This window comes from Triturus cristatus, chromosome 4_1, assembly GCF_964204655.1.
Source record: "Triturus cristatus chromosome 4_1, aTriCri1.1, whole genome shotgun sequence".
Taxonomy (NCBI): Eukaryota; Metazoa; Chordata; class Amphibia; order Caudata; family Salamandridae; genus Triturus; species Triturus cristatus.
Window position 1 is genome coordinate 332,703,215 of NC_140585.1, and position 23,962 is coordinate 332,727,176.

A 23,962-nucleotide genomic window follows, 5' to 3' on the forward strand; every position below is an offset into this window, starting at 1 on the left:
GCCGTTCTAAGCTCAGATCTAATGTGACACCGTTCAGTGGATGCCCGTTCCAAGCTCAGATCTTTTGTCCATCTTTTGATCATCCATTCTGGATGGCCGTTCTAACCTCAGATCTTGTGACACCATTCACTGCAAGGCCGTTCTAAGGTTCACCCTCCACAGGGCTTTAAGTGGGATGAAAAAAGTGGGGGGTCTCTCAAAGGAGCATGGCCGATGTAATTGAAGGCGTGGCTTAAAAACACAGTAAGTTTAAAATCTGTGTTTAGCATAGTGTACCGCCCAAATGGTGGTTTGCTGCTTCATTGCATCCACATATATAATACTAGTAACATTACACCTACAACAAGCCAGGACTATTGGCGTTGTCAATGGTTCTTATTTGCATAAGAGAAATAAGCAACAACTATGGCTTCTTAGTGTATAATATTGAAAATACCTCAGTTCTGAAATGATGAGCCATTGAAAGAACTATAACGACGCCCTTTGAAGTGACATCACAGGCGGTGAAGGGTGGTACTGCTGCAGAGTTAGGATATTTTTCACCCTGAGGAGGAAGGCAAGGCAGAAATGGAGAGCCTGATCAGAACCCGTCTCAGCACCTGCCTTTTAGAACAGCCGGTGCCCACTTCAAACCCTGACCCTCGAGATAAAAAGTCTTTCCATAGCGAGCCGCGTGCCGGTCCCTTTAAGAGCCTCTCTGCCCCGACCCATCCGGTTGCCTGGAGAGAAACGACAAACATGAAGTTCTGGAGTGCAGCGCGCGGGCAGGTAGTACTTCCGCTCTGTCTGACTTTCTTAAATCACTGTGTAGTTATTTGTCGAGTTACTTAAAGTGATTTGTGCGGCACTCATGGGAGCTTTATGCGCAGTGTGGTGATTCACTAGTACGGACAGGTTCCCGTCGCTTTACGTGTGCGTTTTTTGTTTGCTATATCGTTCGTATGGGTCTGGCATATTGGTATTTTCTCCAAACCAACTATATAGATGTTCTAGCACATATGCCAGCAATTATTTGGCTGTTTAAACGGTTCAACCGGTATTTCTACCAGGTCATGTTGGCAGATTTACGAAGTGGCAAACGATGGGGACTCCCTGAATTCGAGAGCCGCCTCACTTCTCAGATGACAAGTTTTCTTAATCGTGGTTTTGGCTGAAATCTCTTAGATTCATGTACACCCACTAAATATCCCCAACCAAGACTATGATTGCGTAATTTCTCCCTGACAATTTCTCAAAACACCCGTAAAGGGGGTCGTAAAGGGGGGCGTCTGTGTACTGCGCCCAAAATGATAGGAGCAGTCCTTTAGTTTCCTTCCAAACGTGACGTGTTACAGATTCACAGCGAATGAGGGAGGGGAAAGGGGCGCCCGTTTAACCTCAACAGGAGATGGACAAAGTGTTCCTGTTTGCTGCGTCCTGGAGAAGGAGGACGCGTGAGTTTACTTGATATACCATAGAACTGCTCGGTGTACCACAGCACTGCGCACTGTACCACAGCACAGCACTATTGTATACCAAGCAGCATTGTATACCAAGCAGGGCCGTGGTATACCATAGCATTGCCCATTATACCATAGCACTACTCGGTGTACCATAGAACTTCTCTGTATACCATAGCACCGCGCTGTGTTCCACAGCCCTGCTCGGAATTCCATAGCTAGGTGCATGTACCGAACAGTGCTATGGTATACATAGCAATGTTCGGTATACCATTCTGCTGCTCTGTATACCATGCTGCTGCTCTGTATACCATGCTGCTGCTCAACATACCATAGCACTGCTCGGTGTACCATATCGCCGCTCTCTGTACCACAGCACTGCTCAATATACCATAGCATTCCTCTCTCTATCACAGCACTGCTCGGTGTACCGTAGCACTCCGCAGTATACCATAGCACTGCTCGGTATACCATAGCAATGCTCGGTGTACCATAGCTGGGTGTATTTACTGAGCAGTGCTATGATATACCGAGCAATGTTCGGTATACCATGCTGCTGCTCTGTATACCATAGCACTGTTCAATATACCATAACGCTGCTCGGTGTACCATAGCACTGCTCGGAATACCATAGCTGGGTGTATGTACTGAGCAGTGCTATGGTATACCGAGCAATGTTCGGTATACCATGCTGCTACTCTGTATACCATGCTACTGCTCAGTATACCATACCATGCAGCTGCTCGGTATACCATAGCACTGCTCAGTATACCAAGCTGCTGCTCAGTATATCATGCTACTGCTCTGCATACCATAGCAGTACTTAGCATACCACCCAGCTACCTTGCGTACCATAGCACTGCTCAGTATACTATGCTGCTGCTCATGGATCTACGAGTGTGTTGCTTAGTGTGCTCGTCATTGTCGGTCAGTGTGGGGAAATGCTGCTCAGGTCTGCCAGTGTTCTTCTCTAGTACCACTACCACCACAGTGTTGCCAACAAAAGGAACGTTTTTACAAAACCCAGAGACAGCATTCAGAGTGCTTTGTCAAACACAACACCGTCATTCAACCTTGAGCCATATGTCATAAATAATTTTATTGTGTAAAATCACCCCAAAAACTTAAAACTCAAATTGTATCTTCTTTTTAAAAAAAATACAGGCTATATCACCTTATTCGTGAAAACGTTCTTCTATACATTAAATTTAGACTCTCCCCAACAAACATAGAGGCAACGCATAAAGACACAATTGATAACAAGCATTTGCAATGCAATAGGTCTCGCATTTATAAGAGTTTGAGCTATTGGCATTGTAAAATTACAATGCCTTTTATTTATGTTTTGGTTTTAAAACAAATAAAAGGCATTGTCATTTACAATGTCAGTAGCATAAACTCGCATAAAAGCAGTGTGTGGAGTGCAGCAGTGTGCGGCGTGCAGCGGTGTGCAGCAGTGTGCGGCGTGCAGCAGTGTGCGGCGTGCAGCAGTGTGCGGCGTGCAGAAGTGTGTGGCGTGCAGCAGTGTGAGGCGTGCAGCAGTGTGAGGCGTGCAGCAGTGTGCGGCGTGCAGCAGTGTGTGGCGTGCAGCAGTGTGTGGCGTGCAGCAGTGTGCGGCATGCAGCAGTGTGTGGCGTGCAGCAGTGTTTCGTGTAGCAGTGTGAGGAATGCAGCACTGTGTGGCGTGCAGCGGCGTGCAGCAGTGTGCGGCATGCAGCAGTGTGCTGCGTGCAGCAGTGTTGTGCAGCATGCAGCAGTGAGTAATGCAGCAGGGTGTGATGTGCAGCAGTGTGCGGCGTGCAGCAGTGTGTGCCTTGCAGCAGTGTGTGCCGTGCAGCAGTGTGTGCCGTGCAGCAGTGTTTCGTGTAGCATTGTGCGGCATGCAGCATTGTGCGGCATGCAGTAGTGTGTGGCGTGCAGCAGTGTGTGGCGTGCAGCAGTGTGCTGCATGCAGCAGTGTGTGGTGTGCAGCGGCATGCAGCAGTGTGTGGCGTGCAGCAGTGTGAGGCGTGCAGCAGTGTGCGGCGTGCAGCAGTGTGTGGCGTGCAGCAGTGTGTGACGTGCAGCAGTGTGTGGCATGCAGCAGTGTGCGGCGTGCAGCAGTGTGTGGCGTGCAGCAGTGTTTCGTGTAGCAGTGTGAGGCATGCAGCACTGTGTGGTGTGCAGCAGTGTGTGGCGTGCAGCAGTGTGTGGCGTGCAGCAGTGTGCTGCGTGCAGGAGTGTCGTGCAGCATGCAGCAGTGAGTAATGCAGCAGTGTGCAGCAGTGTGTGGCATGCAGCAGTGTGCGGCATGCAGCAGTGTGTTGCGTGCAGCAGTGTGTGGCGTGCAGCAGTGTTTCGTGTAGCATTGTGCGGCGTGCAGCAGTGTGTGGCATGCAGCAGTGTGTGGCGTGCAGCAGTGTGTGGCATGCAGCAGTGTGTGGCGTGCAGCAGTGTTTCGTGTAGCAGTGTGCAGCGTGCAGCAGTGTGCGGCGTGCAGCAGTGTGCGGCGTGCAGCAGTGTGCTGCGTGCAGCTGTGTGTGGCGTGCAGCAGTGTGTGGCGTGCAGCGGCATGCAGCAGTGTGTGGCGTGCAGCAGTGTGTGGCGTGCAGCAGTGTGTGGCGTGTAGCAGTGTGCGGCGTGCAGCAGTGTGCGGCGTGCAGCAGTGTGAGGCGTACAGCAGTGTGAGGCGTGCAGAAGTGTGAGGCGTGCAGCAGTGTGTGGCATGCAGCAGTGTGTGGCGTGCAGCAGTGGTTCGTGTAGCAGTGCATGGCGTGCAGCAGTGTGTGGCATGTAGCAGTGTGCGGTGTGCAGCAGTGTGAGGCGTGCAGCAGTGTGCGGCGTGCAGCAGTGTGTGGCGTGCAGCAGTGTGTGGCGTGCAGCAGTGTGCGGCGTGAAGCAGTGTGTGGTGTGCAGCAGTGTTTCGTGTAGCAGTGTGAGGCATGCAGCACTGTGTGGCGTGCAGCAGTGTGCGGCGTGCAGCAGTGTGTGGTGTGCAGCAGTGTGCTGCGTGCAGCAGTGTGCTGCGTGCAGGATTGTCGTGCAGCATGCAGCAGTGAGTAATGCAGCAGTGTGCAGCAGTGTGTGGTGTGCAGCAGTGTGCGGCGTGCAGGAGTGTGTGGCGTGCAGCAGTGTGTGGCGTGCAGCAGTGTTTCGTGTAGCATTGTGCGGCGTGCAGCAGTGTGTGGCGTGCAGCAGTGTGTGGCGTGCAGCAGTGTGTGGCGTGCAGCAGTGTGTGACGTGCAGCAGTGTGTGGCATGCAGCAGTGTGCGGCGTGCAGCAGTGTGTGGCGTGCAGCAGTGTTTCGTGTAGCAGTGTGAGGCATGCAGCACTGTGTGGTGTGCAGCAGTGTGTGGCGTGCAGCAGTGTGTGGCGTGCAGCAGTGTGCTGCGTGCAGGAGTGTCGTGCAGCATGCAGCAGTGAGTAATGCAGCAGTGTGCAGCAGTGTGTGGCATGCAGCAGTGTGCGGCGTGCAGCAGTGTGTTGCGTGCAGCAGTGTGTGGCGTGCAGCAGTGTTTCGTGTAGCATTGTGCGGCGTGCAGCAGTGTGTGGCATGCAGCAGTGTGTGGCGTGCAGCAGTGTGTGGCATGCAGCAGTGTGTGGCGTGCAGCAGTGTTTCGTGTAGCAGTGTGCAGCGTGCAGCAGTGTGCGGCGTGCAGCAGTGTGCGGCGTGCAGCAGTGTGCTGCGTGCAGCTGTGTGTGGCGTGCAGCAGTGTGTGGCGTGCAGCGGCATGCAGCAGTGTGTGGCGTGCAGCAGTGTGTGGCGTGCAGCAGTGTGTGGCGTGTAGCAGTGTGCGGCGTGCAGCAGTGTGCGGCGTGCAGCAGTGTGAGGCGTACAGCAGTGTGCGGCGTGCAGAAGTGTGAGGCGTGCAGCAGTGTGTGGCGTGCAGCAGTGTGCGGCTTGCAGCAGTGTGTGGCGTGCAGCAGTGTGTGGCGTGCAGCAGTGGTTCGTGTAGCAGTGCATGGCGTGCAGCAGTGTGTGGCATGTAGCAGTGTGCGGTGTGCAGCAGTGTGAGGCGTGCAGCAGTGTGCGGCGTGCAGCAGTGTGTGGCGTGCAGCAGTGTGTGGCGTGCAGCAGTGTGCGGCGTGAAGCAGTGTGTGGTGTGCAGCAGTGTTTCGTGTAGCAGTGTGAGGCATGCAGCACTGTGTGGCGTGCAGCAGTGTGCGGCGTGCAGCAGTGTGTGGTGTGCAGCAGTGTGCTGCGTGCAGCAGTGTGCTGCATGCAGGATTGTCGTGCAGCATGCAGCAGTGAGTAATGCAGCAGTGTGCAGCAGTGTGTGGTGTGCAGCAGTGTGCGGCGTGCAGGAGTGTGTGGCGTGCAGCAGTGTGTGGCGTGCAGCAGTGTTTCGTGTAGCATTGTGCGGCGTGCAGCAGTGTGTGGCGTGCAGCAGTGTGTGGCATGCAGCAGTGTGTGGCATGCAGCAGTGTGTGGCGTGCAGCAGTGTTTCGTGTAGCAGTGTGCGGCGTGCAGCAGTGTGCGGCGTGCAGCAGTGGGCTGCATGCAGCAGTGTGTGGCGTGCAGCAGTGTGTGGCGTGCAGCAGTGTGTGGCGTGCAGCGGCATGCAGCAGTGTGTGGCATGCAGCAGTGTGTGGCGTGCAGCAGTGTGTGGCGTGTAGCAGTGTGCGGCGTGCAGCAGTGTGCAGCGTGCAGCAGTGTGAGGCGTGCAGCAGTGTGAGGCATGCAGCAGTGTGTGGCGTGCAGCAGTGTGTGGCGTGCAGCAGTGTGTGGCGTGCAGCAGTGTGTGGCGTGGCAGCAGTGTTTTGTGTAGCAGTGTGTGGCATGCAGCAGTGTGTGGCGTGCAGCAGTGTGCAGCGTGCAGCAGTGTGTGGCGTGCAGTGGCATGCAGCAGTGTGTGGTGTGCAGCAGTGTGTGGCGTGCAGCAGTGTGTGGCATGTAGCAGTGTGCGGCGTGCAGCAGTGTGCGGTGTGCAGCAGTGTGCGGCGTGCAGCAGTGTGAGGCGTGCAGCAGTGTGCGGCGTGCAGCAGTGTGAGGCATGCAGCAGTGTGAGGCGTGCAGCAGTGTGAGGCGTGCAGCAATGTGTGGCGTGCAGCAGTGTGTGGCATGCAGCAGTGTGTGGCGTGCAGCAGTGTGTGGCGTGCAGCAGTGTGAGGCGTGCAGCAGTGTGAGGCGTGCAGCAGTGTTTCGTGTAGCAGTGTGAGGCGTGCAGCAGTGTGCGGCGTGCAGCAGTGTGTAATGCAGCAGTGTGTAATGCAGCAGTGTGTAATGCAGCAGTGTGTGGCGTGCGGTAGTGTGCGGCGTGCAGCAGTGTGCGGCGTGCAGCAGTGTGTGGCGTGCAGCAGTGTGTGGCGTGCAGCAGTGTGTGGCGTGGTTTGTAAACAACAAGAAAAGCGGACATCAAAGGAAGGGTGGGAGGGAACGAGCATATGGGGTGTGAGTTATAACGAAAGTTAATTGTTGTAAGAGGGGATGCAGGAAGTGAGGCCGAGCACGCGCTGGCAAAAGCAGTCTGCTGCTTTCAAGTCCGATGCCAGCTTTGCGCTTGAATGCCTCACATGCACTGGCCATAAACCGCATTCCTAAGGTCTTGTGCCCCTTACTAAATCTCTCTGAATGCGTGAGGCGGCGCACACGCAGGAAGTAGCTGGTGGCAAATGGAATGCACGTGGTTGTACGCGTAACCGCCACCCGATCCGCCTGGGAAGCCTTTGGGAGCATTTTCTGAAGCCCCTACAGAAGTCTCGCTGAGCGATCGCTTACGCGATAGCCAGGCAAGACCTAAAAAGGGCTTTGTTTGGAAAGTGTCACTGCATAATTAGTGATTCTTCCTTCACCCAAGTATTATGCATGGTATTAACAGTAGTCTCTTCTTTAAAGTCTACGCGGTGTTTCAGTGTTTCGCAATCTTTATCTCTTGGGGCTGATGCTGTGGTATGTATAGCATTAACAGAAGTCAGTTTCTGCAAAGTCGACGCAGCGGTTCAGTGGTTCTCAGTCTGAATATCCACCTTCTGCAGGGCAAACGCAGTTTTAGGCATAGTTTTTAGAAGAGGCAATTTCTACAAAGCTGACGCAGCATTTCAGTAGTAGTTGGTCATCTTTAAAAGAAATTATTTCATACATACGAACTGTGGCAAAGAAGGAAGCTGGTTTAGTGACAGTCTAATCCGCGCTTCATGCATCCTGCCCTTTTTCATTGAAGTAAGAATTCTATGCCCGGCATGGTACCCAGGACTCTCTCCTGTCTGCCAGTTTCTGTTTTCTGTTCAACACCAAAATCTTTCCAATATCCTTTCCCTTTACTCCTTCATAAAATGGGTAACACCACTGGTGACGCCTCACGTCTAAAACTGTTTATTTACCTAAAAAAATATTTAAACTACTTTTAAATGCTTCCCTTTCACTCTCCCCTCTTATTGCCATTCTATCACCTGGGGTCACACCACTTACTCATCTCTTTCACTGTCCTTGAGTTTCCCTTCTCGGTCCAATGACCCAGGGCTTTAAGTGAATGCAAAAAACTAGTGTGTCTCTCAAAGGGGCGTGGCCAATGTATTTAAGGGCATGACTTAAAAATATGCAAGATACAAATCTGTACTTCGCATAGTGGGCCCTCTACTGGTATTCCGCTGTTTCTGTCATTGCATACAAGTAACATTATACCTACAAGTGGAGAAGTGTGGCTCAATGATTAGAGCGGCAGACCCTGATGCAGAGGTCTAGCCCTGGACCTGGGTTCAATTCCCCGCCTCGGCGGGTCTTGGGCTCAAAAAATTCCACGGACCTGATAATTCTCACCTCGGTGCCTATTCCAATCATGGAGTCCCACTCTGCAACTCTGGGCAATAGCTTGCTTAATCTCCACAATGGCCCCCACAACGCTAAGGATGCCTGGCCTCTACCTTGGGGGTGCCCAGGAGTGGACACCTCACAGGGAAAGCCAGGATGGGTTCCACAGCGGTATTCGTACAAGCGCCTTGAGACCCTTGCGGGTGAGTAGTGCGCTATACAAGTATCAAATTTACATTTACATTTTTACAAGAAGTCAGGGCTATAAGCTTTGCCCTGTTATAGAGACAGTTATGAGTGTGTGCAGATACATATGGAAACATGGCTGATTATTATGCCCGTTGAGGGCATGGGTTAGGATTATGGTGTTTTATCCATTGATCACCTGTCAATTGGTTTGGGGTCCTATTTGCTGGCTCTCGTAAGAGAACCTATAAATAGATTGTTACTGTATTCAATCCGTGGCAAGTATGCCACGTATATGCATGCATGAATGTTTTAATATTCGTTAAACTTCTGAATCGGTTTAGGATTTAGGTATAGAAGGTAGGACCTCTACACAAAATATATAGAAAACAAAAATATGGACTTGGTGTCCTGCTATCCTTGCCCACCTCCCTCTGGCCTGCCCTCTCTCCTTGTCTTAATACCTTTGAATACAGAGACTACCTGGCATCCCACCACCTGCCTTCACCCTCCTCAGTAGCCCCCCTTTCGAAAATATAGCAACCTCACCTAGCATAATGCCACTTTCCCCACCTCCCTCTGACCAGACCAGTGAAAGGCAGAGGAGAACCCTCACCCACCATTCCACCCACTTCCTCTGGGTCAGTGGAAACTCGAAATTGGGGTACGGGTGTGGAAGATGACAGAAACTCGAGATACGAGTGGAGGTTGGGAAGACGGAAGAAACTCAGGATACGGATGGAGTTGGGGAAGACAGCAGAAACTCAAGATATGGGTGGAGGTGGGGAAGACAGAAGAAACTCAAGACACGGGGGGAGGCGGAGAAGACGTCAGAAACTCAAGATTCGGGTGGAGGTGGGGAAGATGGCAGAAACTTGAGATACGGGTGAAGGTGGGGAAGACAGCAGAAACTTGAGATATGGGTGGAGGTGGGGAAGATGGCAGAAACTCGAGATACGGGTAGAGGTGGGGAAGACAGCAGAAACTTGAGATACCAGAGGAAATAGGGAAGACGGCAGAAACTCGAGATACGGGTAGAGGTGGGGAAGACGGCAGAAACTTGACATATGGGTGGATGTGGGGAAGACGGTAGAAACTTAAGTTACCGGTGGAGGTGGGGAAGATGGTAGAAACTCAAGATGCGGGTGGAGGTGGGGAAGACGGTAGAAACTCGAGACAGGGGTGGAGGTGGGGAAGACGGTAGAAACTCGAGATATGGGTGGAGGTGGGGAAGACGGCAGAAATTTGAGATACGGTGGAGGTGGGCAAGTTGGCAGTAACTTGACATATGCTGTATGTTGGGAAGACGCAGAAACTTAACATATGCTGGATGTGGGCAAGGCAGCAGAAACTTGACATATGGTGGATGTGGGGAAGACGGCAGAAACTCGAGATGTGGGTGGAGGTGGGGAGGACGGCAGAAACACGAGATACGGATGGAGGTGGGGAAGACAGCAGAAACTTGACATACGGGAAACTCAAGGGAGGGGCGAATTTGGGGAAGACAAAACTTCATTATCTGCCATTCCACCACCTTCCTTGAATGTCTGGAGAATCAGAGGAAGTAGTGCGTCACTATGCCATTTTTCACATCTAACTTCTACATAGCAATATATGTATTAGGGTGCAGGACTCCATTTGATTTGGTAAACATGGTTGTAATGAGACCATACTTCATGTGATGTAAGCTAGGGTTATGATTTTCAACAGCAGCTGTAGCTCTCCGTTAATTATCAAGTCCTCAGAGATAAATATATTGCTACAATATAATTACTGTCTCCAGTAATGCACCTCTCTGCCTGATTCAGTTTAAGATGTTACATCAGGCCTACATTGATTGTCAAACTCTCAACAAAATATGTATGTCTAACAAGATTGGATGAGTGTACCCTCTGTCACAGAGATAGGACAGATTTCCTTTACATGATTTGGATGTGCCCGGTGGTCAGAGAATATTTGGAAAAAGTGGTAGAGGCTCTGTCACGGGTTACGAGGCTGTTCTTTGATACCTTGCATATTGGGGTTGCTACCCCGACGTGAAAAGTGCAAACTCTGTTTCAAGATTTCATCCCTGTTATTAGTACTGGCCAAGCGTAGAATAATGATACACTGGACCCTTCCTACAAATGTGGGACAAAGACGCATCAGAATGGTCCTTAGCAGAAAATAATGACCTTAACATGTCACAAGCATCCTGTTGGGACAGAAGAGTCATCTACAGGGTCACAGACGTGCACCCCTGCCCTGAGTACCCAACTGTATTGATGTCTGGCTCACTAGAGCTGATTTTTGTTGTCATCGGCAAACATTAATCATGCATGTGCACCATGACATAGGCCTGTCTCATGGATTGTGGTCTTATTGGATCGAGAGGCCAATAGTACTTCCCTCATAGCGGTGAAAGGCTATGAGGGAAGTACCTTCAGCAGCACGATTGCGGTGGTGGCAGCATACCCTGCAGTGATCAGTAAGAGTGACCAGGTCCTTTTTCACCTGTTTCACTGGCGTGAGGCCTACGTACTTACTCATTTTTAAAGTTCCGCTGCTGTGTGCTTAACTCACCCTAGACCTGCATCGGTTTAGAGTGAAGTGCTATGCAGTGCAGAAGTGGTGTATTTGCACTGGGTGTATGTGTGTCTGGGAAGGGTACAATAGAGAGATAATGCAATACTGAGCTGTGCGTGCATAGTGAAGGCATGTGCTAGGTGTATGTGTGCCTATGAGTGGTACAGGACAGGGAGGATACAGTTCTGTGCAGTGCTTGTATGCTGTATACATGCACTGGGTGTATGTGTACCTGTGAATGTACAATACATGGAAGGCGCTGGGTTCTATTTTGAGAGATTCAGGCCTGCATAGTGAATCATGGCAGGAGGTATAGAGAACCCCCCTCCCCCCCAAGGAAGGAGTCTGGGCACATCTCTGGAAGAAGATGGGGCTGAAAAGAGAGTCATAAAGAATAGGGCAGGGTGTCCTGGGCTACCCTTTTGATGCACATATCACTGTGGTTAACATCCAGGTGTGAACTCTAGTCATTCCCATGGCCATTGCTGTGGGGCTATCAGCTTTGGAGACATTCTTGCTATGACTACTTTTCAAGAGGAAAATGGAGCAGATGAGTAGACACTTTAAAAGAAGCAGACCACAAAACGTTAAAGACTCGGATCCTAAATCACATTTGGTGTCTGGAAATGAAATATAACAAGGGGAGTTTGTGGCCACCAAAATTGTCATCTGCCATGCAGCCAGATGAGCTGTGTGATGAGGGGAAGGTCTGCAAGACTTCTGCCTTTTGCCAGGACTGGGGGCACAGGCCGCTACCCTCCCTGCTTGGTAAAATGACATCACCCAGAGAATCCAAGACCACCTGACCTGGAGCACCACCACCTGCCTGCTTGCCCAGACCAGTGTTCCCTGTGAGAAAGCAGAGAGCGTTGGAGGGAGCAAGGTCCAGTGGAGAGCCCTGTTGAGTGGGCTCCCTATGCTAGGTGTGAGGAAACGGCTGCTGCACCGAATGGGTCATTGCCCAAGTGCAGGACAAAGTTTGCAACCCCCGTATGCCAGCAGTGGACTGCCGTGAATTGAGTTGTGTGTTACGCTGTGCCGATAGGGCCAGAGTCCTGCATAGTGCTAGATCAACAACCCTGTGTGCCAGGAGGGGCTGCTATGGAAAAGACGGCCATGCAGAAAAAACTGTAACCTTGTGTGGTAGAGGACTGTGACCCTGTATGCCAGGAGGAGCCTGTTTGGAAAAGACTGCTGTGCGGAAAAGCCCGTAGCCTTGTGCGGCAGCAGTCAAAGACCCCATATGCCACAAGAGGTCGCTATGAAGGATTTCACTGTGCCAAGCATGCAGGAGCCTGTGTGCTGTGAGATGCAGTGACCCCGTATTGCCAGAGGGGGTCACTGGAAGCATCAAGTATGCAGACCTGATCTGCGAGCACTGGCAAACGGGGCACACTGAGGAACTCCAGACTCTGCATGTGTGCCGGTGTAGGTGAGATTAGTTTTGTGCCTGTGAGCCCTAGGGGAACTTGCTGCTAGAAGTGCTGCGGCGCTGGTATACTCTTGACTTTCACATAGAGTTAAAGGTGACTCTTGAGACTCTTACTGCTATTAGTTCATACCTGGGATGTTGCCAACAGTGAAGGGGAAATAAAACACTATCACTAATGCGAGGAGGGAGTAGGACAGGAGATCGCCATTCAAAACATTAAAGACCCAACTTCAAGGGGGATTGTACTGTTGTTTGTGAATGTTGTATTTTTCCTTTGTGTGGTATGTGGTGGAAATAAAATACTTCATTTTTTATAAAAGTGAGTATTTGGCTGCACAATGATTTATTGCTGCTGCTCCATGTATTTTGAACTGTGAGCCTGGTTATGCTATCCTGTTACCACACATCCTCCCGAGGGAGCTTTCGATTGCTCGGACCATGCAACCCTGAGAATCAAGTGCAGAAGGGCAATTGGCCCATTTACTAAGAATCCATGGTAAATTGGGCATTAAGACATGTAATGAATGTGCTTTTCACAAAAAAGACACACCCAAACCCTGCATTCCCACCTGGGAGGCAAACATACCACTGCACCTCCAAATGATATACACTTTTGAGCATGTAATGAGCGTGCCCCTCTCCAAAAGGACACACCCAAACCCTGCACTCCCACCTGGGAGGCTAATTTACCACTGCACCTGTAAATAATACACGTTTGCACGGCACTCCCACTCTGGAGGCAAAAAGACAAATTCAGGTGCTTTTTAAAATAACACACACAAGTTTATTAATGCAATGTTTAAAAAGGTAGGCCAAATATATCAATAGATGCAGATTCTCAGGTATCAAACACTTTTAAATGAACAAGTAAAATAAAATGCAGTATATACACAAATAGCAAAGAGTAGAAAATATATCCATATAAATGGTTAGGAACACCTCACCGATTGAAGTTGCATCATCCTTGCCAACTCAAGCTTGGGAAGCCGGTCAAAAGCCCAGGAAGGATTTTTAATCAGGACTCAAGTTGCGTCACCTCCATAGCAATACATCTAATCTGTGGTAAACTTCCACCGGGCCCCCGGCGGCTCCCAGCTTTAATACCATTACTCAACGTGAGGCGAGGCTTCTAGAAAACCTCGGCCCCTTCTCATTAGAAAAGACCGAGCTGGCTGTACCAGTCTGCGTCAAGGCCAAGACGGAGGCTGGCCAAGCTCCCGTATTTTGACTTCGAGGCAGAGTTGCACATTCTACAGATAATATCCAGTTTACTCTGGGCAGTGAGGAGCGAAAAACAAGTGAAGAGCAGAAAGACCTTGAATATGAATCGCAAGCACTGCTGTGCACGCAGAAATAAGGCAAAGTCAGACATGAGGCCATGTCAAAGCCAATAGTCAGAGTCAGAAAGCAAGATGACATGAGGTCATGTCAAAGTCAATAGTCAGAACTTATAATATAAATGTACTGTTCTACTCCATGACGGCTCTCAGTAAAAGACAAGAAGATTACAAGACAGAAGAGAAGCAGGCATATGCAGGACCGTCTCATAAATCCAGGCTATGGTAAAATAATACACTAAAGTCAGTTAAAATGGTGGTAGTTGAAGGTCATCAAAGGGTGCCAAACCACAAGAGTGCCTCTTTCACTACATTCCACCCCATGATCTTTGACTATCACCATTTACATATATCAACAACTGAATCTCTTAACTGAAGACACAACTATGTGAAAAACTGCAATTCTTAACTGAAAGCACAAAAACTGCATTTCTTAATTGAAAGACTCAAAAACTGTTGAAAAACTACATTTCTTAATTGAAAACACAACTACAAGTGAAAAACCTCATTTCATAACTGAAAGACACAAATATAAAACTATGAAATCGTAAAAGCATGTTATAGTCACTTCAAAGCAAGTCGTAACTGAAAACATAGCCATGGTTGAAAGACTGCATTACATAACTGAAAAACACAACTATGATTGAAGCACTGCATTTCATAACTGAAAAACACAACTATGAGTAAAGAACTACATTTCCTAAATACATGTTGACGCAGTAACTCATGTGCTGAACTGAAAGCACAAATATAACACTGTGAAATCATAAAAGCATGTAATAATTAATTCAAAGCATGTAGAAACAATTCAAGCATATCTAGATATTCTGCAAGAATAACACAAGATAAATGATGCAAGCATATGAACTCAGTAATGCTCCTAATGTCTCAAATGGCTAATACTGGAACTCCTACTGAGAAAGCAGCCAAACTTATATATTTAGTGCTAAAAAATAAAGGCAACATTATTATTTTCTTCTCATCTTTAACTAAATTTCACAACATCTTTGTCGTTCTTTTTCTTTTAAACAAACAGTCCTTCTGTGTGAAAGACACACAGCCCTCTCGCATTTTGTTTTAACTTCATGTATATAAAACAGTTTCAATTGCAGCACATTTTTGTTGTTCTGTTTTCTCTTTAAACACACAGTCCTTCTGTGTGAAAGACACACAGCCTTCTCGCATTTTAACTTCATCTCCACTAAATCAGTTTATTGGTTTTGGCAAAGTAGGTCCCCAGCTGGTTCGTTCAGCCACAGGACGTCAGCTTCCTTCGTCCGGCGATCACTCCAGGCTTGAGGGGAGGGGGAAGAGGGGAAGGGAAGGGAAGGGTCCCACCCATACGAGGACACGGGCAGAGACATCAGGTATACCAACGCGTCGCAGTATGATGACCTCGAAAAGAAACAAGCATCACTCTTCTTGCAAGAAACATTTTTCAAAAAGCGCACGTTTTTCCTGTCCCTGTTTTGCATTTCTGAAAGTACAATATTATCATTCCTGTCTGCACGGTTCACTGCTGGCTCTGGGGAATTGTTTGAGAATTCTACCCATGCTTTAGCCTCTGAATTCTTAGTATTGGAGTGAAAATCTCTCTTTCCCTGCACAGCAAGAAGGGCTGGGGCAGTCTCCTTCCTGACTGTTTCTCCACTCACTGCTGGATACCTGCTCCCTTTATCAATTGGCAGAAGCCCAAGGCACTCCATCTGCTCTGTCTGCTCTGGTAATTTTCCTTTCTTCAACTCGCCCTTCACCTTTTGTGGGACTGATCTGGCTTGTGCATTCTGACACATAAGAATCACAAATCTGAGAAAATCTAGGGAGATATGCATCCTTTCATTTTCTGCCCACCTGTTTGTATGGTCCTTATCTCCTAGATGCTCGTATTTAGTTATGCACACCAAATCTGAATCGTGTGTCACCACCTCTGTCTCCAAGATTTTAGCCTTTTCATCTGTAAGGAAATTAAATGTTCTGTCATGCACAGTAGCTGCGCTTTGCAATACAATCTGCCACTTCACTGGGGAATCCTGTGTCTCAATTTCCACCCCTGGACTTTCTATTGGGACCTGCGCAAACTGTTCATGCAAAACTACAGTTTCTGTCTGTATATGCCACTTTATAACCATTGCTTCCTCCCATTGATAAATCACATTGTGTTCTATTGCCCCCTGTCCAGTGTCTTTCAATGCGCAAAAACACAAAAGCATCTGTATTTGTCCAGCGTTAAGAAATGTTACAGTCCACAACTTTAAAAGCATACTTTTCTTTCCCTGTTCTTCACAATAACTAAACATCTCAGACTGCTCCTGAACTGGCACATAAAATACACTGTTTCCTTTCTGAATTGACCACATGTTTGAAACATTCTGCACAGTCTGTTGTGCAGATTCAAAAATACATTGCTGCACTTCCTTTTTAAAAATATTGTCTTTCCATGTAAAGCAAGATTCATCGTTCACTGCCATGTCTGATTTATACTTGGAACCAGCAATCGCTAACAGACTGGACTGTCTATCTCCCTGCACATTCCTTTCTGGCTGAATGACCTCCTCAAAATAATTAATTAAGACTGTCTGAGAAATCTGCAGATTAACTGGCACATTCCCTAAGTTCACATTTTTCACATACGACTCATCGCTGGTCAAAGCAAACGGCTTCAGAGCCTGGTACATGCTTAATTCTGTTTTCAAAGACTTATTTTCAAATTGAACATCAGTCAACTCTCTTTTCAGCTCACTATATTCTTGTTCTAAATGTTCAAATTTGTGATACATGCTAAACAACATATTCAAGATAACACCACTGTCTCTGTCTGAAATGTCAACTTGTTTTCCTTCTTTGAGAGAGACCAGCTCCCTTTGCAATAACTCACTTGGCATCTGGGACTCTGTAAGCATTTTAGAAAGCATTTTCCCCTTTTAAAATTCAATGTTCGAATCCTGTGAAAGTGACGCCAAGATATAATGAATGTGAATTTCACAAAAAGGACACACCCAAACCCTGCACTCCCACCTGGGAGGCAAACATACCACTGCACCTCCAAATAATATACACTTTTGAGCATGTAATGAGCGTGCCCCTCTCCTAAAGGACACACCCAAACCCTGCACTCCCACCTGGGAGGCTAATTTACCACTGTACCTGTAAATAACACACGTTTGCACAGCACTCCCACTCTGGAGGCAAAAAGACAAATTCAGGTGCTTTTTAAAATAACACACACAAGTTTATTAATGCAATGTTTAAAAAGGTAGGCCAAATATATCAATAAATGCAGATTCTCAGGTATCAAACACTTTTAAATGAACAAGTAAAATAAAATGCAGTATATACACAAATAGCAAAGAGTAGGAAATATATACATATAAATGGTTTAGGAACACCTCACCAATTGTGTTGCATCATCCTTGCCAACTCAAGCTTGGGAAGCCCGTCAAAAGCCCAGGAAGGAATTTCAATCAGGACGCAAGTTCCGTCACCTCCACAGCAATACGTCTATTCTGTGGTGAACTTCCACCTGGCGCCCAAAGGCTCCCAGCTTTAATACCATTACTCAACATGAGGCGAAGCTTCTAGAAAACTTCGCCCCCTTCTCATTAGACAAAAAACGAGCTGGCTGTACCAGTCCTTGTCAAGGCCAAGACAGAGGCTGGCCAAGCTCCCGTATTTTGACTTCGAGGCAGAGTTGTACATTCTACAGATAATATCCAATTCACTCTGGTCAGTGAGGAGCGATAAACAAGTGAAGAGCAGAAAGACCTTGAATATGAATCGCAAGCACTGCTGTGCAGGCAGAAATGAGGTAAAGTCAGACATGAGGCCATGTCAAAGCCAATAATCAAAGTCAGAAAACAAGATGGCATGAGGCCATGTCAAAGACAATAGTCAAAGTCAGAAAACAAGATGACATGAGGCCATGTCAAAGCCAATAATCAGAGTCAGAAAGCAAGATGACATGAGGCCATGTCATAGCCAATAGTCAGAACTCATAATATAAATGTACTGTTCTACTCCATGACAGCTCTCACTAAAAGACAACAAGATTACAAGACAGAAGAGAAGCAGGCATATGCAGGACCGTCTCATAAATCCAGGCTAGGGTAAAATAACACACTAAAGTAAGTTAAAATGGTGGTAGTTGAAGGTCATCATAGGATGCCAAACCACAAGAGCACCTCTTTCACTACAAGACATCAGGAGTAAAAGGCCTCAATCCCCACAGATGGGCCTGGTGACCCCTGCTTGCCCCTTGGCCCTCTGAAATACGTTTTAACACATCCCAATCCTCACAAACTTGATACCATCTAACTTAGTGGGTGTCCAGCTGTGCCGGCAATCAGATCAGAAGTGGATTTCACATGAGTCTGGAACAGTCTCCATATCTTAACTGGTGGCTGACAATTTCCTGAAATGTGTATAATACAATGTTTTATTTTTTTAAAAAGAGATACATTTATTGCTCAGTCCCCAGAGGTTATACAGTTTACAATGTTAAAGAATGTCTTGATCTTTAATCGATTTTTTTGCCTTTTTGCCACATCTGTACTGCATGATAAAGTATGTCTTTTTAATCATAGGGCATTTACACGTGGCTGTAAAGCAGAAAGGGGTTAACTTGCTTGATGAGGTCCTCAAATTTGAGCAACCTCTGGGCAAGTTTATAAAACACTGCTCCAGCAAAAACGGTGTACCTTAGAAGTAAAGAGATTCAACAACGCTGGACATGACAATTACAAAGAAGTCTTGGCAAATAAATAGCTGATATTGCTCAACACCTGCAGTGACCCATTCAAGGGTATAAGCAAACAAGCAAAGGAGACATTATCCACATTTTCAAAATACACAGGAGTATTGCTTTTCTCTATAATTTAAGGGGAAACAGCCTGTAGAAATTAAAAGAAGCATGTAGAAGGGACTAAAGAGGTATTGCTTTTGTCCTTAGACTTACATACAAATACAGGAGCCAGGTACTGCATGCTCACAGCACTGCTAAGTACCTCTTCTTTGGACTTTGGTTTTCAGGAGGCAGCAAGGTCAAACAGTCACGGCTGACTCATGGGGCAAAAACACTTTTAGGACCTTATTACGATGGTGGTCGGTCAGATCGCCGACTGCTATCATATCGGGCAGGAGACTATCTGACAATAAATTGGCGGTCCTACCCGCCCAATTTGGATGAGACCACCAGCACGGCAGTCGGAAAATGCTTTTTACTACTGCGGCATGTGCTGTGACCCAGGAAAAGTTCCGCAGCACAAGCCACAGTGGTAAAAAGCACTTTGTGCACATCCATGCACCGTGTGCTAGGCACCATGCATGGATGTGTGAGGGCGGCCCCCAGACCAGTTAGCAGTGGCCCACATGGGACAGGGGCCCTGCTTGGGGCCCCCAAAGTCCATTTCCATCTACCTTTTCAGGGTGTGGGACTGCCATGAAAAGGCAGTTAGAAAGGGACATCCTAATCCCTATGGTGGTGCCTGCGCAGGCATCACCTCCAATGTTGGGATAAGATTCCGACCACCACCGTGCTGGGATCTTGGATCCTGTCAGAGGCAGCGGTCTTTCCCTCCAATCTCTGCTGTCCGACCGCATGCATCAAAATGCGGCAGTCAAAGTGATGGCAGGTCTGTTGGGGGGGCTGCCACCGACATCCTGTTGGTGGCGGTCCGCCCAACACCCTAATGGGGCCCTAAGTTCATAGAGCACAGCATCTCCATCAACAAATATATAGAGCAACCAGCATTATGCTTTTGAAAAGGGATAAGACTATGTATAGTAAAGGAAGTATGCTTAGTAACTTCACAAAGTCGTAGTCTTAACTCACAGGTAGTTACCACAAATAATTTGTGTCTCAATGTATGGCTCCCAAAAGCCTGCATGAACTCCAGGCAGAGCTTCAATTAAACACCTATAAATATATGCAAGTGCAGCTCTGGTGTTTTTCATGGTCTCTCTGGGCCTAATAACAAAAAGTAACCAGGGGAGCTCTCTGTCTTTGACAATTACTACCTCTGTAACATGCACATACTTTTTGAAGCATTGTTTATTAAGCTGTAAACGCTCTATTTATGTGAATTTCCTATGGGACTGTCCCCACCCATTTTCACCACTTCCGTTTTTTTGTCTCTTGAGATATGTCTCAGTTGCCTCTAGTTACTTCTTGGCCCCGGGTCCATCTGCATCAGTAGGCGGTGTAATATATCCAGTCTTACAAATGAGGCTTTGTGATCTGGGTGAGTTGAGGGCGTGCATTAGTGTTCGTGGTGGAGTAGGATTTAATAGCTTTGGATTTGGAATGAAGACAGTGTCAGCTTCTGATTGAGCCTGGCAGTGGGACACAAAGGTGCACATCCAATCCTTGGCCTCTTAGCATAGTGCACAGAGCAATAGTTCCATATTTGCCAATTTTAATTATGATTATAAAGGTAAGTGTTTAAAGTAGATAGGCAGCTGATGGAATGTTGACAAAAGGAAATGATGTGTTTAGAGGTGAGGAGAGAGAGACTGAATGAGCATGTTTGTGGGTGTGAATGAGCACAGTGAAGGGGAGGTGAAGAAAGGATGCAGAAGTACAGAGTACAGACATTTTGAGAAAACAGGTACTGTCAAGATTTCAGACACAAAAAAGGGTGCAAGTGTCTGCCCTTAAAAAGGGCAGAGTGGGATTGATTGACATTCCAAAGACTACTGTCTCTTCCGGATCTAACTAATGTCTAATTCAGTTTCACATTTTCAGAATTGAAATATTTTCAATTTTAATTCTTCAAAAGCAGAGATAAAACTAGCGCCCTATCAGCAACAGGGTGCTAACACACAAATTTACATGTTAGCACCCTTTTACTCTACGCTTTCCCTTGCATCTCTAATGAGATGCAAAGGGGGCGTTTCCAGAGTAAAATAATAGGAGAAATGTCGCTAAGCGACATTTCACCTATTATCAAGGATATCGCTAACCCTGTTAGCGATAAAAAAAGCAGCGTTAACCGCGGTTAACTGCTTTTCTACGTCTGGTATTTTTATGACTTAGCCATGATATCCTATGTAAGGTGGATATCATGGCTAAGTATGTCTATCCCTATCAGCAAGCTATCGCCAAACCTTGTGGGATTATCGCTGTATTTCCAGCGATAATCTCACAATTGGCAGCTTGCGCTCTGAATTTTATCGCTTTGGAGATAAGCGTTGCTGATAGCACGCTATCTCCGCGATAAAATTCAGAGTTGGCCGGCGATAATTATTCTCACGCTAAGAGCGCTGAGCGATAATTATCTCCGGCCCTTGCTGATATGCCCCTATGTGAGTACCTGCACTTATTTTTCCATTTAAAGCACTGCTTGGATTAGATTCCCCGTGCTGCCCTTCGTTGTTATTGAATTTCCAAGTGCTTTACACACTACAGAATAAACTGGACTCCCTTTTATACCCCATAATTTGAATTGTATTCCTCTGTCCTAATTTGAATGGACATCATTTCTGTGGCCCTTGTCCCTAAGGTCACTCCCTGTTGCTTGTCTCCCACGGGGCTGAAACTCGTTTGATTCAATGTCGTTCAAGGTGATGTTCATTTGTATTCAGTTGATTGCATCAATCTTAGACGACTGTCTCGACTCGGGGTATTGTGGCATCCTCCGGATCGATACGCGGGGATTAGTAATATCTTCCTCGCAATCCTTCTTCCAGCGTCGCCGCCATTACCCCCTGTTGTGTGATGTAGAGGTACGAGGTATCCTCAGGGGCTGCCTGCATATGGCGGCTTCCATCCTTATTGTCACTCTGTGGTAGTATGGGTTTTCCTATTGTGTTTCTGATACCTAGATCTTGAGTGTCTACATGACTGTCATTGCTGGTTCGCTAACTCCTGCTTGTCTGGTTAGTTCTGGTTGAAGTCCTGTTGTTTTTCCATCAGTACAGTGGATGGACGTTTCTGAGGTCTGCTCTTTGGGTTTGCTGTTCCTCATTTTATAGGTTCTGTGAGGGCACTCTTTTTATTTGTTCTTCCCTTTTGCTTTTTCTCTTTAAAATTGAAATACTTTTCGTTTGTGTGTTATTTTGTTTCTTATTTCTTGCTCTTTGAAGTGTCAGCTTGCGTAAAGAAATACCAACAATGATGTCAGTATGAATTAAGTATTTATTTCTATATAAAGACCCGCATACAGCTGATAAGAAGTCGGGACCAGCAGGAACCCGTCAGTAAGCAGAATGCCGTGCCTCTAAGTGACGTAGATTAAATAACATTGGAACATTCTAAATGACGTGGAGGGAAGACAACCAATGGGAACAGAGTGCAGCCCCACATTGCGCAAGGAAGCAAAACATGTTAAGATATACAACATCTCCCTTTCTCACACAAACAAACCTTAATACATTATAAAGTCTCTAAACCTGTTTGGAATACGTGTTAATCTTCCAGAACCAGTACAAGACCCTTCACAGAGATTAGAAGCAAACAAATCATTGTTATCACTAACACTTCCATCTGTAGCTACTACCCTTGGTACTTGCATCTCTTGGTCAGTTGATGCGCCCAAAGTTTCACTGTTATGTAGCATTTCCTTTTCAATTACAACATGCATAGGAATCCCTGATGTTTCCTTTGAGATAGAGCATTCTCTGGTTGGTTCATTTATGTCTGATTGGGGATTGGTGGAAACACCTCCATTTTTATTTAGACTCAAGTCAAACCAACTATTACTCTGATCGGAATCTACACTCTCATTACGTGGACATGTCATGAGTTCTTTCTGCTTGATAACATCACTTTTGTTTCTCCACCCCAATTTTTGGAGGCGAACAGAACCACTCGAGACATCCATCACTTCACTAGGTTCGTAGTATTTGGACTCTCCTTTATGTCTGACAAAAGGTTTTTTGACAATTACCCAATCACCTTTGCAGATATCTTTAACAATGGCTCTGTGAATCTTGTCATGGTACTCTTTTGACTTAATTTGTTGCTTTACAATCTTATCTCTCACTTTAAGGTTAGAGTCATCCAATTTTGTTACTTCCTGAATTCGTTCTTGAAGGATAGAAAACTTTGGAGTGATGGCAATGTTACATTGCCGTCCTCTCATGAGGAAAAATGGAGTATACCCTGTTACACTGTTGATTGTGTTGTTGTACATATCAACTCTTTCGCGAGTGAAATCAACTACTGGAAAACCTGCAGAAAGTGCCATCTGAATACCATCTTTAAGGAAACGGTTAACTCTTTCCACTTGTCCATTGGATTTGGGCGAGTAACACTGAGTCTTTTCCTGACGTATTCCATTTCTCTTTAAAAATGTGATCATTACTTCAGAGGTAAGCTGTTTTCCATTGTCCGAAACCAAGACCTGCGGGAAACCTTCCAAAGAAAAACATGACTCCAAAAATTCTATTACACATTTGGAGTCTATGGTTGATACAAATTTGACATATATCCATTTACTATAATAGTCACATAATACAATTATAAATCTTGAATTATGTTCCAACACACTGAACGGACCTGCAAAATCAATAGCAACTTTGATCCACGATGAATTAGGAATATCAACTAACTGCATTTCTTGCACTCTAGGCTTCCAATGTTTATCTGACTTCAAACATATGGAACATTTATCCACAAATTCATTGACATCTGAGTCCAATCCAGGCCACCAATAATACTGTTTCAATAATTTCTTGGTCATGGTTGACCCCAAATGGGAATTATGAGCTAACTCAACTAGATGTTTTCTTAGTTTTGTAGGTGGAATCAACAAATCCCCCCGTAAAATAAAACCTTTCTCAATGCTCAATTCTTCCGCAACTTGCACATAAGTTTTTAACTCAGCATGTACATTTCTGATTGGCGGCCACTTGCTCAAAATATACGCTTTTACCTTGTTTAACACTGGATCTTCCTCTATGAGGCTCAACCATTCAGATTCTTTACACACCTGTTCTGATTGGTTAAAACCGTGCACATACGACACTACACATTCAGTGTCTTCTTCCATTTTGGGTTCATCGTTGTGCAATGGGAGGCGTGAAAGGAAGTCAGCACTTACGTTTTTCTTACCTGCTATGTGTTTAATAGTAAAATTGTATTCCTGAAGTTTTGATAACAATCTTACTAACCTTGCAGACACTTTGCCATTTCCCCTGCCACATCCGTCCATTAAGAAAGTCAAAGGTTTGTGATCTGTGATCAACTCAAAACGTTTACCCCATAAGTACATTTTGAGTTTATCAACAGCCCAAACACAAGCAAGGGCTTCCCTCTCTATAGTGCTATAGTTACACTCTG

The 23,962-nt window shown here is 46.7% G+C and overlaps 1 pseudogene across 1 annotated transcript in view; it reads left to right on the plus strand.

Moving 5' to 3' along the window:
* The first annotated feature begins 541 nt into the window (after window positions 1–541).
* The window catches only part of LOC146854889 (uncharacterized), a 68,365-nt pseudogene continuing 44,944 nt past the window's right edge, over window positions 542–23,962 (plus strand). Inside the window, exon 1 of the transcript XR_014981242.1 lies at window positions 542–768. The product of XR_014981242.1 is annotated as an uncharacterized LOC146854889 (transcript). The remainder of the gene's footprint in view (window positions 769–23,962) is intronic.